Source organism: Alosa alosa, chromosome 10, assembly GCF_017589495.1.
Source record: "Alosa alosa isolate M-15738 ecotype Scorff River chromosome 10, AALO_Geno_1.1, whole genome shotgun sequence".
Taxonomy (NCBI): Eukaryota; Metazoa; Chordata; class Actinopteri; order Clupeiformes; family Clupeidae; genus Alosa; species Alosa alosa.
Window position 1 is genome coordinate 1,741,834 of NC_063198.1, and position 12,112 is coordinate 1,753,945.

Consider the following 12,112-nt stretch of genomic DNA (forward strand, 5'->3'; position numbering starts at 1 on the left):
TTTATAATAAGAAAATTATTTCATTTATAAGTGGTTGTTTCATTACTTATTCAGTATAAATCATGTACTTACAAACATATTTTTGGATAGGCTTATTTACTATGAACAAACCATTTATAAATGTGTGAACAAATGCTTTACTGATGATAAATTATGTATGAACAGGAAATTACTAATGATGAAAAAGCCATTAACTAATAAGTAACAAAGGCTTAATAAATGATGAATTGTGTGTAGTTATTATAAAGTGTTACCAAAATTTCAACCACCAAAACACCACCCCCAAAGTGGAGAATAGGTATAGAAATGTATTAGTTTTGGGTGTTTTTCAGACAATGGGACCTGGTGACTCAAAGTAAATGGTAACACTAAAACAAGGGGCTACATTAAGATTTTTGGAGGAAAAGATCAGTTCATTCACACAGGAATGCTTTACTCAGAGCAAAGAGATTTCTTAGATGAAATGAAATAATAAAGAGAAAAATAGAATGAGAATTCTTTCATCAATTCAGTGATGGTGTCTTTTACTTAAGGGACATATTTATTGAAGTAATCTAAAAGTAATCCTAAAGTAATCAGATTACGTTACATGTTTTTGGTAATCCAACTGATTACGTTACTGATTACAAAAATTGCCATGTAATTTGTAGTCAGTAATGGATTACATTTCAAAGTAATCTGACCCAACCCTGAATGTTAGATTATGTGTAAGTTAAGTACAGAACTGACTGTGCGCCCAAATTTTTGTCTGTGCTCCTACATTTTTTAACTTGGGCGCACAAGTGCTCCTGGAATTTTTTTTTAGTGTAGAGCCCTGCCTTTGTTAGAAAAAGTTTTTAAGGTAATGTTATCAGGTAAGGGGCGGGGTGGCATTCGGGACGGTCGGGAGTTTTCCCGGTGGGCCGGCCGAGGTGAGTCGTACATGAGATATACATATAGAATTTTCCGCGAAAATCTCCGAGACCTACACTTCGGAGTTCTAAGAAGTCCAACCAATATTTATACCACTCGCTCACTGTCTATATGTCATTCATGGTTACCCTGCACACTCGTCTCTCCCATACTGATTTTTGTGAAGGCTAGCCTTAATTTTTTATCTTAATTCATTTTTGTCTTATTCAGGCGTTACAGAATTTTCATGGTCACAAATTAAAAAAAAAGACAATTTAATTTGTTTGTTTGTTCTTAAATTAACGCAGGCCTAGGCTAGAATGGAGCAAAGCCTCCTGGGAATGGGGAATGTGTTTCTGGTTTATCCATAGACAGTAAAATATATGGACAGAGTCATCACGTAGATGTCAATCGAGGCGGGTGAAGCAAATTTCAACCGTTTCCTGTTGGTCGACGAGGCTTTCTGCGCAGGCTCAGGGGACGTAAATGTAACGTAGGCACGTAGTCTGACTCGTGTAACTCTTGTGATAGCTGCACCGAGAGATTGAGTATGTAGCCACTTACTTCGTTACGTCTACATTACTGTTCTAAATGTCCTAGTTGTTCGTAGATAAATGTGATTTAATATGAACAGCACTCGCCACATTCATAGCCTAGGCTACTGTCAATCCATCAAAACTTCGCTGAAATGTTGTGCTCCGATGCTTTCGGAGAATCGGTTATTTTGCTCCTGTGCGACGCTTTCACCCGCTCTAGTTGTATGCCTATTACGTCACTATAGCATTGATTTCAGAAAAAAGTTTATTACTCAGCCGGTAAGTCAGTTACGAGGTTATGACGCCAATCACACAATGTTGTATTACTCCGAAAATAGAAAAAGTTCATATAAAGGCTTAAAACACTTTAGCTGTAATGTTATTTGATGTCAAAGTGGCGCCAAAATTGAATGGGGTTCAATGGGGATGGCTAGGTGAACTGGTCTACTATTTAGCCTCAGATCCGCCATACATACAGTCGGCATCTAGTCATAATCGTCGGTACCGCCCCCAGTTGCCGTGGTTACAGTGGCTGAAACGCCCCCAAGGGGGAAAATATTAGTTTCAATTGCATGTAATCTAATGGAGGTGCACTGGCTTACAGTACAGAAAACACCTATAAAAATATTAAATCTTTTAGCAAACATCAATAAATGGCACAAACACGTTTGAACTGAGAGTTATCTGTGTGTCAACGAGGTTAAGGGTAACATTAAGTTCCCTCATTTTGCTAATTCCAGTTAAACGTCCAGAACTGTCTCGAGTGTACTCATTGTAGAACTGCTTTCAATGGCCGGACTGTGTAGCTCGGTTTAGCAAGCTAAGCCTTTTGCCGTAACACCACACACTCATAAGTTGCATCTTAATTTATTCTCACATGAATGCACATTCCCTACAATGTCTGTGGGAATAGTTTTAACAAGTAATGTGTACCAGTTGGTTATGTTACACTGACGATATAAAGTTAGCCAGTTAGCAACCTAATGATGCTACCATCGTATATAGCTTCCAGAGAAATTTGTCGTCAACATTGGGCAATCGAGGGTGAATTAGGTTGTTAGCATACACTGGGCAGTTAAGTAAACACAATTCCTTTAAATTATTGTGTTCAGAAACAAGCAGAACTCCACCTGAATGTAAAACGAATGTATAAAGTATAAATGCTAGTGAGTTCGCCCATTGACTTCCATTGTATGATGTTAGCATGCTTTCCCCCTCATGGGGGGCGGTAACCTTTCCGAACGTCTTAACCGACTGTATGTATAGTGTCTACGCTCTCCGAACGTTTGCCTGCCCCCTTGGGTTTATCCAATGAACTGATTGCAGGTCAAGTCTATTTACAGAAATGTATGGGGAGAAATGAGCGGCCCCTCTTCTAATGGCATGACCCTACAATCGTTCAAGTTCGAGGAAAACTTTTACTGTCTATGGGTAAACTACAGGATTTTTGACAGTCGACAGATTTGCGTGGTTGCTTGCTGTTTTACACATGGATGGAAGGCAGAGAGAAAGGTTAGCGGAGCTAAAGCATTGACGTTATTGCTAGGCAGAAACTAGCACAAGCTAGTCTTATGTTGATATGTAGCCTATAGCCTAGCCTATGACTGGGGTTGCTCCGCAGGTTGCTAGGTTACGGGGACGCTGGCGAGACACGCCGCTCCGTCTGGCATCATGTTTTTGTTTGTATTTATGTAATGTTCGTAATTTTATGTAATGTTCTGTTAATTTTTTGTATTTATTTTTCTAGTTAAATGTAATCACTCTTTATTTATGTTATTTTCAATCGTTTTTGTGTTATTCTTAGTCCTTTTTTCTGATTAACAAACTCGGCTGACACCATCAACGTCTAGTTAACGTTAACCAGCTTCCATTGGGCTGATGAGCGCCTTGGCTAGCTTGCCTTATGTCTCTGAAGTCCCTCATCTATCCGTGACGCTGCACATCCAATGTCTGGACGGAGGGATTGCTCAGCAAGGGTGCCTAACGTCAATCTGCAAGAGATCTGCAGCTGCCACTTACCACCGAGAAGGCGGCTGACATGCGAGCTGCCATGCTAGCATCTACCGGTGCCTGGAGTCTGGATCGAGTGCTAAGAAACTCTGATGACAGCGTCAACCATGAAACAACAAACAACAAACGGTCACTGTCTAGGACCACCGAGCTGATAATCACCAGGGTCGCCCATCACAAATTCGGACTGTCTTGTCCTTCCAGTGCTCTCCAGACTGCCAGTGAATTCTCCGGGTTGGTCAGTTATAAAGAACTTTGTTGGTGTTGCATTGTGAAGACACAGCTGTGCGCAGTTTTCACGCGGGTCATCTTTGCCCTTGGACATTTTCAGCCGGTTGGAAATTGGACTAATTTTATTTTTAATTTTTATTTATTTTATTTATTAATTTGTTTGTTGTATGTCTTGTATGTCTACACGATCGCCCACTACTTCAGACTGTGCTTCCAGTGATCTCCAGACTGCAGTCTACAAGGCCTAACGTTAACGTGATCTCCAGACTGCCAGTAAATTCACCGGGTTAATCATTTGCTAACGTTAAAGAACTTTGTTGGCATATCGGTTGTGAAGTCACTCTGTGCAGTTTTCACGGGTAATCATTGCCCTTGGACATTTTCAGCTGGTTTGGAAATTGGACTAATTTTAACATCACCTTTCCCCTTTTTAAATATATTTTCTTTTTTTTTTCACTTTTTATTTGTTTATTTGTTTTGTTGTCTGTCTTGTATGTCTTGGTGTCACGGGTACGCTGGCGACCACGCCGCTCCGTCCAGCATTTTTTGTATTTGTTATTTTTTAAATGTATTTGTCATGTCTTGATGTCATGGGCACGCTCCATCCGGCATCGTTTGTTTTGTTATGTGTCTTGTTTGTTGGAGCGCTTGCACTATGTGCACTAATGCGCTTTAAAAATACTGACTTTAATAAAACTGACTTGACTTGACTTGACTTGGTGTCACGGGTACGCTGGCGACTACGCCGCTCTGGCCGGCATCTTTTGTGTTTGTTATTTCTTAAATGTATGTCTTGGTGTCAATGCGGCTGGCTGGCGACCGCTCCGTCCGGCATCTATTGTCTTTGTTAGTCTGTGTCAATGACAATGTCTTATATGTGGAGCGCTTTGGGTTGCACTCTGTGCATGTTAAATGCGCTATACAAATAAATCTGACTTGACTTGACTTATGACTAATTAATGGGCCACTCAGGCTGATAAATGGTTTGTGGAACTCGGAACTGTCTATATGTAAGCCTTTATAGGCCTACTTTAATCTACCTATTGAAAGTGCCTGTTTTATTACCTGTGTTATTAGGTATGACATTGTCTGTAGGCTAGTCCTTTTTTAAATGTATACAGGCAACTATTGGAGTGCTATGATACCCAGATATGTCCTTGCATGATGCTTAAAATGTCTATCCACCACAAAGCTGTTTTTATACTGCACTTAAATATCTAGTTCCTTACACACATTTATTGAAAGTGCCAGGGCCCAGTTTCCCGATAACGACGGAGACACGCTCTTAAGAGGGTTTTCTACGATTCATCTTACGATCGTTCATTTGGTTTTTCCGACTGTTTCCTGAACATGCTCGTAGCGTGAACGCGCGTGCACTGCTCTTAAGATGCTCTTAAGGGGAGCTGTCCACGTTAATAATTCTGAAATATCCTCTGATTTGATTGTGATGTCAGGTGACTGCACGTCACAGCTATAGGCCTACCGTTTAAACTTCGGATCTAGCCCTACACATTAATTCACATCAATACGAAAATAGAAACACTTTGACATCTGCATGTAAGCATCCCAAGTAGGTTATATACCATACACAGACATAAATAATTGTAATTATTTAAGATTAGATTGTTGCACCATGCAATAATTTTTCGCTGTCACTTAAGAACATGTTTGAAGATAAGAAAGAAGTCGAGTAAGAAAGTGAGGAAATGTAGGCTTAGATTTTGATGCAGTACTAGGCCTAAACCACATGTTCCTTTCTCTGCTTTTACCTCATAGGCCTAATAAAATATATCCCTCACTTAGCAAAGATAATGGCAAACTATTCTGGCAACGTCTCGTTTCATAACTGGATTGTATTTTTGTCTGCTTTTCATCACATTATTATGACCATCAAATGTAGGCTATTTTGCACGCTAAAATCTGATTCATCACAGGTAAACACAATAAAGAATGGGAACGTAAGATGGATTATGTATTCTAAGTTGTAATTCCTCTGTATGTCCTGTTGGTGACCTCAGTGAGAAGTACTGTTAAGACGCTCTTAGCCTGTAACGAGTACTCTGGAGCACTCGTAGATCTACGAGTGTTTTCACGACACTCTTAAGCTACGATGGTTTCGGGAAACAGTCGGCAAATCTTAAGACGTTCGTAAGAGGGACTTTACGACGCTCTTAGGTCTCCTCGACGCTCTTAAGATGCTTTCGGGAAACTGGGCCCTGGTTTGTGGTTGATAGGCTTGTTGTATTGCATTAGCACTACAGTTCCTTTCTCCAAATGTAGCCTATACGTAGCCTATTAGTATTTTAAATTGACATATAATTTGTTTGTGCTATTGATGTTTGTGTGCGTGTTTGGGGGGGGGGGGTTGGGGGAGGGGCGCCGGTGCCGTCAGAATTTTCCCGGTGGATTTTAGTGCCCCACTCCTCCCCTGAATGTTATGATGACAAAATCCAATGAGCTTTCACACTTAGTTTCTATTTTACTATGTTACTAACTATATCCATAATTAGAAGAAATTTAAACCTTCTCATATGTTCATAATCGTTTATGAACTTCTTTTGAAACTTCTGTCGCAGAATTTGAACAAGTGTAAATCATTTACACAAAAGTGAGATGCTTGTTTCAGTCTATAGTTTGTGGTGTACTATTTTTTTAATTATTAGAAAACTTGCTGGGAAAAGTCTGTCACAGTCATTATCCTATTGCCATGTTTCTCCACAGCTCATCTCTGAGGAAAAAAATTATCCACAAGGCTGGAAAACAAAGATAAACACAGCATGCCATTATGACACAAAGAAGACTGTGGTAAGATTGGCACTAACAGAACGGGAGCAGGGGAGTTTTGCTAAGTTCCTCATCCTCCCCCTCATTTGGCAGCTGCACACAAATGAAAAGCTGTTTTCTGGGCAAAGAAAGAGTCCCCCAGAAAAGAATTGTCGATTGACGATTTATTGTCTCTGGTGTATGTGACATTTATGATAGAAAATAGAAAATAGTTCAGTGCTGCTTTAAAATAAACTCTGGCAGATATTTTATTCCTTACTCAGAGATATATACCACTATTTACTGTTCTCAGAAATGGGCCTTCTGGTTAGGGAATCATACTTGTGACCGAAGGAGCAAGGCACCTAACCCCAACTGTTCCCTGGGCGCTGGATTAAGGGCTCCCCACTGCTCTGGGTGTGTCTGCGTGCGTGCTCTTAGTATGTGTTGGCTCTGAGTGAGCTCACTGCTCCAAGTATATGTGTGTGTGTATGTGTATGTATGTGTGTACACTACCCCCAGATGGGTAAAACATTAAATATGTCTTGAATAATAACATTGAAGTTTTGTAATGTGACATATTCAATGACTATAGATTTATTGTCGTTCCACAACACCACTACAAAAAGTCTAGGATGTCAGAATTTTTGACATGGACACTATGATGACACACGACACAAACGATAGGCTACATGATAATGTGTTTTAAAAAAAATGTGCAATCTGACAAAGCCATAAGGAGTATCGGTTATCATATAGACCATCTCTCACTTGTGTTCCCTTTTTTGATTTTGAATATGGTGTTTGAGCAGAAAGATGTTTTCCTCTTCAATCCAATTCATTTTTTCATGACAGCAAATGCATATAAACACAAAACTACTGCTCTATTTTTATGGTACTCCATATAAGGACAATAGACCTGAGTTCGCCTATAAAAAGCTGTCGTCGTTGCCCATATGTGTGGCGTAACTTCCCGATTAACCCGTACTACGAAAGGTGGATAGGTTTCAACCAAGCTATGCTGCCATGGCAATTTACGCTGCATCTCAAACCTGCTCCGAGAAGGTTGTTCTTGGTTAAACCAAGGTTTCCGTTAACCACACCCTTTATAAGTACCACCCCTCCACTAACAATTTGAGATAATGTCGGCGTACCTGGATGATCCATACGACATTGGAGCGCAAATTGTGAGGGGCTCCCATCGCAGGGCGAGGGGTTTTAGAGACCGCCATATATAGACTATATATATATATATATATATATATATATATATATATATATATATATATATATATATATATAAATCTGGACGATATTCTCTATGAAGATATTGTCAGCCGAGGGAAATTGTTATCTTTGTCAGATGATCTAGGCAGAAGTCTCTAATGTCATCTAATCGGTGATACTGAACATCTGAGCAAGAATACTGTATGTCCGAAAATAAATCGGATATAGGCCTAGCCTACAGTATGCTGAACATCTGAGCAAGAATAGCCTGAAATAAATCGGACATAGCCTACAGTAGGCCTGATAAATTAAAATCACAATTTTAACAAACTTGTTGAATTGAATGTCATATTGTCAAACTTGTTGAATTGAATGTCAGAATCCGACCGAATGCCTCCCTCAACCACTTCCATAATCGGCCTTCCACTATTATTTGCGATGGCCAACTCCTCTGCTACTGTAAAACACTCTGGTGCCTTACAGTAGTGTTCAAAAACACCTTTTTCTTGTTAGCTGTAAAATAAAGGCCAAGTGAAGGCTATAAGCATACTAGGCCTACTGTACATGTTTTTATAATTAAGAAATATTAATGCAAGCTATAACTATATAAACCTACGATTCTGAATAATGTGTTTGTGTTTCATTTTCACCTGCTGCCATGTGCGTTTGGCAATGGTGTTGCATCTGAAATGTTCACAGGTTTAGGCATACACTAAATCAGTCAATGGGGGCTACTTAAACATTCAATTATCCTATTACTGTAATCTATATGCCCACTTCTACATTGTGTTGCATCTGTAGGCATTTCTATGAACTCAAAATAGGCAATTTAATTATTTCAACTCATTTCAGACATTCCGCAAGCTATTAATCCTCCGTAACACATATTTGAAGAACATGTGGAAATAAAACTTTACTTTTAGGCATTTAGGCTACCCGATCTGCAATACGTTGCCAACAGCCTTGCCTTGCTTTTTTCACTGCCGACGTATTTGATTTTTGTCGTAGAGTGGGTTTTACTTCCTCATAACTTGGCATAATAATTGTGCATTCCTCATCCGTAAAATAAGGTGATCCTGTCATCATTGAAAGTGGTGACTTGCGCTGCAACCCGCCCCTTTTATGTGAACGCGCACAAACTCCAATTAGGTAAACCCCGGCTCAACAAATCAACTTCATAATCAGCGTCGTAGTACCGATTAATTAACACCTCTTAAGATAACCAGGTTTTGTCAACCCCGGTTTAACAAAGTAACCCTGGGTTACATCTGGGTAGGTTAAGCTCCCTTCGTATTACAGGCCCCTGGAGATCCCTATCTTGCGATTTTTTTATGGGAAAATAACATGAAGATTTTGAATAATCACATGTGTTACACTGTCGTGGGGACAAATAAGTTTAAAAATGTAGACAATACACCCTACACACTTTTGTCATCTGCCTTCAAGTGGATTTTGTGATCATCGGTACGTTAAGATGGTGAACTTTGATTTTTGCTACTCCAGAGCTTCCAATAAAAAATGGGAAAATCCAGAGTTCTCGCAAGAGCACAATTTGAATTGTCTCTAAGAGACACTCTGGCAATGAGTAATAATGCATGCTACTTTTGCCACTTGTATCGCGGGAAGCCAATCACATCGGTGTATCTGATATAGGCGGGCCAAAGGCGAGCTAAACACTAAACAGATGACAGTCGTAGTGTTATCCAATTGCGTCGAAGCCTGGAATCAGTCTGTAAACATTGGTCGTATAGTCTTATCCAATTGCGTGCAGTGAGATTTTCAAATGCACGCTTGGTGCCACCCCTCGAGTTGGGCCATTACATTATTCTTGGGCCAGACCCTTTCCAGAATCTTTCTAGTTTACCTGGAATAGGGCTGAAACGATTCATCGAGTTACTCGAATAACTCGATTACAAAAATGACTCAAGGCAAAAACCCTGCCTCGAAGCCTCGTTAAATTCCTATGACGCACTATACGCGCAGGGATCTGATTGTTCCACACGGACCGTTGTTCAGGAAGCACACCACTAGCGCGTGAATCATGGTACATTCTGAATTTTGCTGGCGCGATGGCGGAGTCAAGATGTCCATAAATGGCAGAGAATGTCTAAAGTTTTCAAGTAAAGTTTTGGGATCATTACATACTCAAAAAGGAAAAGAACAAGCATCTGAACCGAAAACATCCACTCCATGCTGTTTCACCAAGCGTCAATAAAGTAGGCCATCTATCAATCTATCTAGCCTATCTATCATCTACGTAGCCTATAGCCTACATTGATGTTGGCTGATTTTAATCACATACTGTATTTGTAGCGATGTCGTGATATAATGTTTAGCTTTGATGTTTTTAAGTAGTAAACTTATTCACGTTCAATTGCAAGACAGTATGCCTAAAAAAGAACCCCTTATACACACATGCGTGCACCCTCATCTTCCCTCACGCACCGCACGCGTGCACACACACACACACACACACAGGTTGCTAGGTTACCATAGCAAATAGGCTCACCCCAGAAATTATTTTTTAGTAGCCTAATAGTAAAATTATTTGTTAGTCTAATGGTAGGCTATTTTTTAGTAGCCTAATTGTAAAATTATTTGTTAGTAGCCTAATGGTAAATGCTGCAGGTGTAGAAATCTACATAAAACAGATATTTATTTTGATGTCAGGTCTAGATTACAGCATATTAATGCATTAAATTGCTTTCCCTCTTCTCCCTCCGAGCACTTCACAACATAGTATGGACAGCTTTGTTCGCTCTGCTAAGTCATGCACAAGAGGCTGCAATTTTACAGAGAGCATTTTGAACATTATTTAATTGTTGGCACTGGCACTTATAAACACTAAATGGGTAAATTGCAATAAATGGGCTTATTTGGAGCCTGATGTTGGAGTTAGAATAAATACCTCTGTGCCAATTGCTTGATCATTTTACAGCCATGACATTTTCGTTATGCATTATTTGTTTTGGTTGTTTAAAAATGCAAAAAAAAAATATCTGATTAATCGATCGATAAAGTGCTAGATTAATCGATTACAAAAAGAATCGATAGCTGCAGCCCTAGTCTGGAATCTCCATGCTATGCAATAGCTGCAATTTACAGGTTTAGATCTTGATTCTCTCTAAACAGAATGACCATTGTTCAAGCAACTATAATGTCAGTCGTGACCTTGTGTAACCTGCGTTGTGTTGAACCTGTGCTATTCAGCCCCGCACACGCCCGGACTTGAACCTGTGAAACAGCAGCCGCTCGGATCAGGAGTCGAGCGTGCTAACAATCGAGCTAAAAGCCCAGGCCACTAGCTTTCATGCCAGCAGCACTCTTGAAGCGTCGGGGAGTGAGGTTTATTAACGTTTCAAATACACACAGCTAAACTAGCTGGTATCTGTTACACATGCATGCAGCCCCATCCACACTGAAATCACTTGATACAGTTTACCACAGTACGTTTTATAACTGGGGATGGGTTTAGAACTCATCACTGTAAACTATACCAAAATGTAGGATGGTCTTCCTTCTATGACAGGAGGGAAAGACACTGCATCCTTTTTTGTTTATAAGGCATTACTAGGAAAGTTATCTTTTTTACCTAAATTCTCTTCTGAATATGAAACCAATCTGCCACAATACACGTTCACAGGGATTTATATCTCTTGAAACTCCTCAAATTAAATCTGGTAAATTAGATTGAACTTTTTTTTATTAATAAACTTTTTATCTAATAAATGGAAAAAAATGCAATAATTAATAAAAATAGATTAGAAGGTTTGTACCAATTCAAGGGTATGATTAATGATATGGCTGTTGTACAATTTTCCTGCTTTGACTAATATTTAGACCTTTTATATTATTATTATTTTGATTTTATAATCCTTCTAACAACAGCTAGTCTTACCACATCCTCCTTTCTGCTGCTGTATGTAAATTAGCTTCACGCCTAAAGGCCCATTCACACCAAGAACGATAACGATAACTATAAATAAATATTGTTCTCGTTAATATGAATGACGACGTTCACACATAAACTATAACGATAACGACATGAAGAACGATATCATTGGGGATCACTTTCAGAGCGATTTTCAGAACGATAAAAAGCTAATAGCCAATCAGAACCCATTGAATTTTAACCATCACATTCATTAACACAAGGAGAGACTTTGTTTATTGTTGTTCAGTGTGTTATGGTTATAGTTATCGTTATCGTTCTTGGTGTGAATGGGCCTTAACACTGATGTCTGAGGGGAAAAAGACTGATCCACAAAAGCTTGTTCTAGAGAGCTGTTGCTGTCACTGCCAACTGTCACTAGCAGCATGGCTTCTTATTACTCCCCAAATCACATAAATTGACCTGCAGAAAGCCTCCTGTCACAGAAGGCTTACCCTGACAGGGAGTTCTCTTGACACTGTTCAAACTAAATATATTAGACATTATGAACCAGACTGGAAAT

The 12,112-nt window shown here is 39.5% G+C and overlaps 1 protein-coding gene across 2 annotated transcripts in view; it reads right to left on the reverse strand.

Annotated features, from left to right (window-relative positions):
* LOC125302642 (metabotropic glutamate receptor 7) overlaps positions 1-12,112 on the reverse strand; it is a 288,880-nt gene that overhangs the window by 102,047 nt on the left and 174,721 nt on the right. The window lies entirely within an intron of this gene.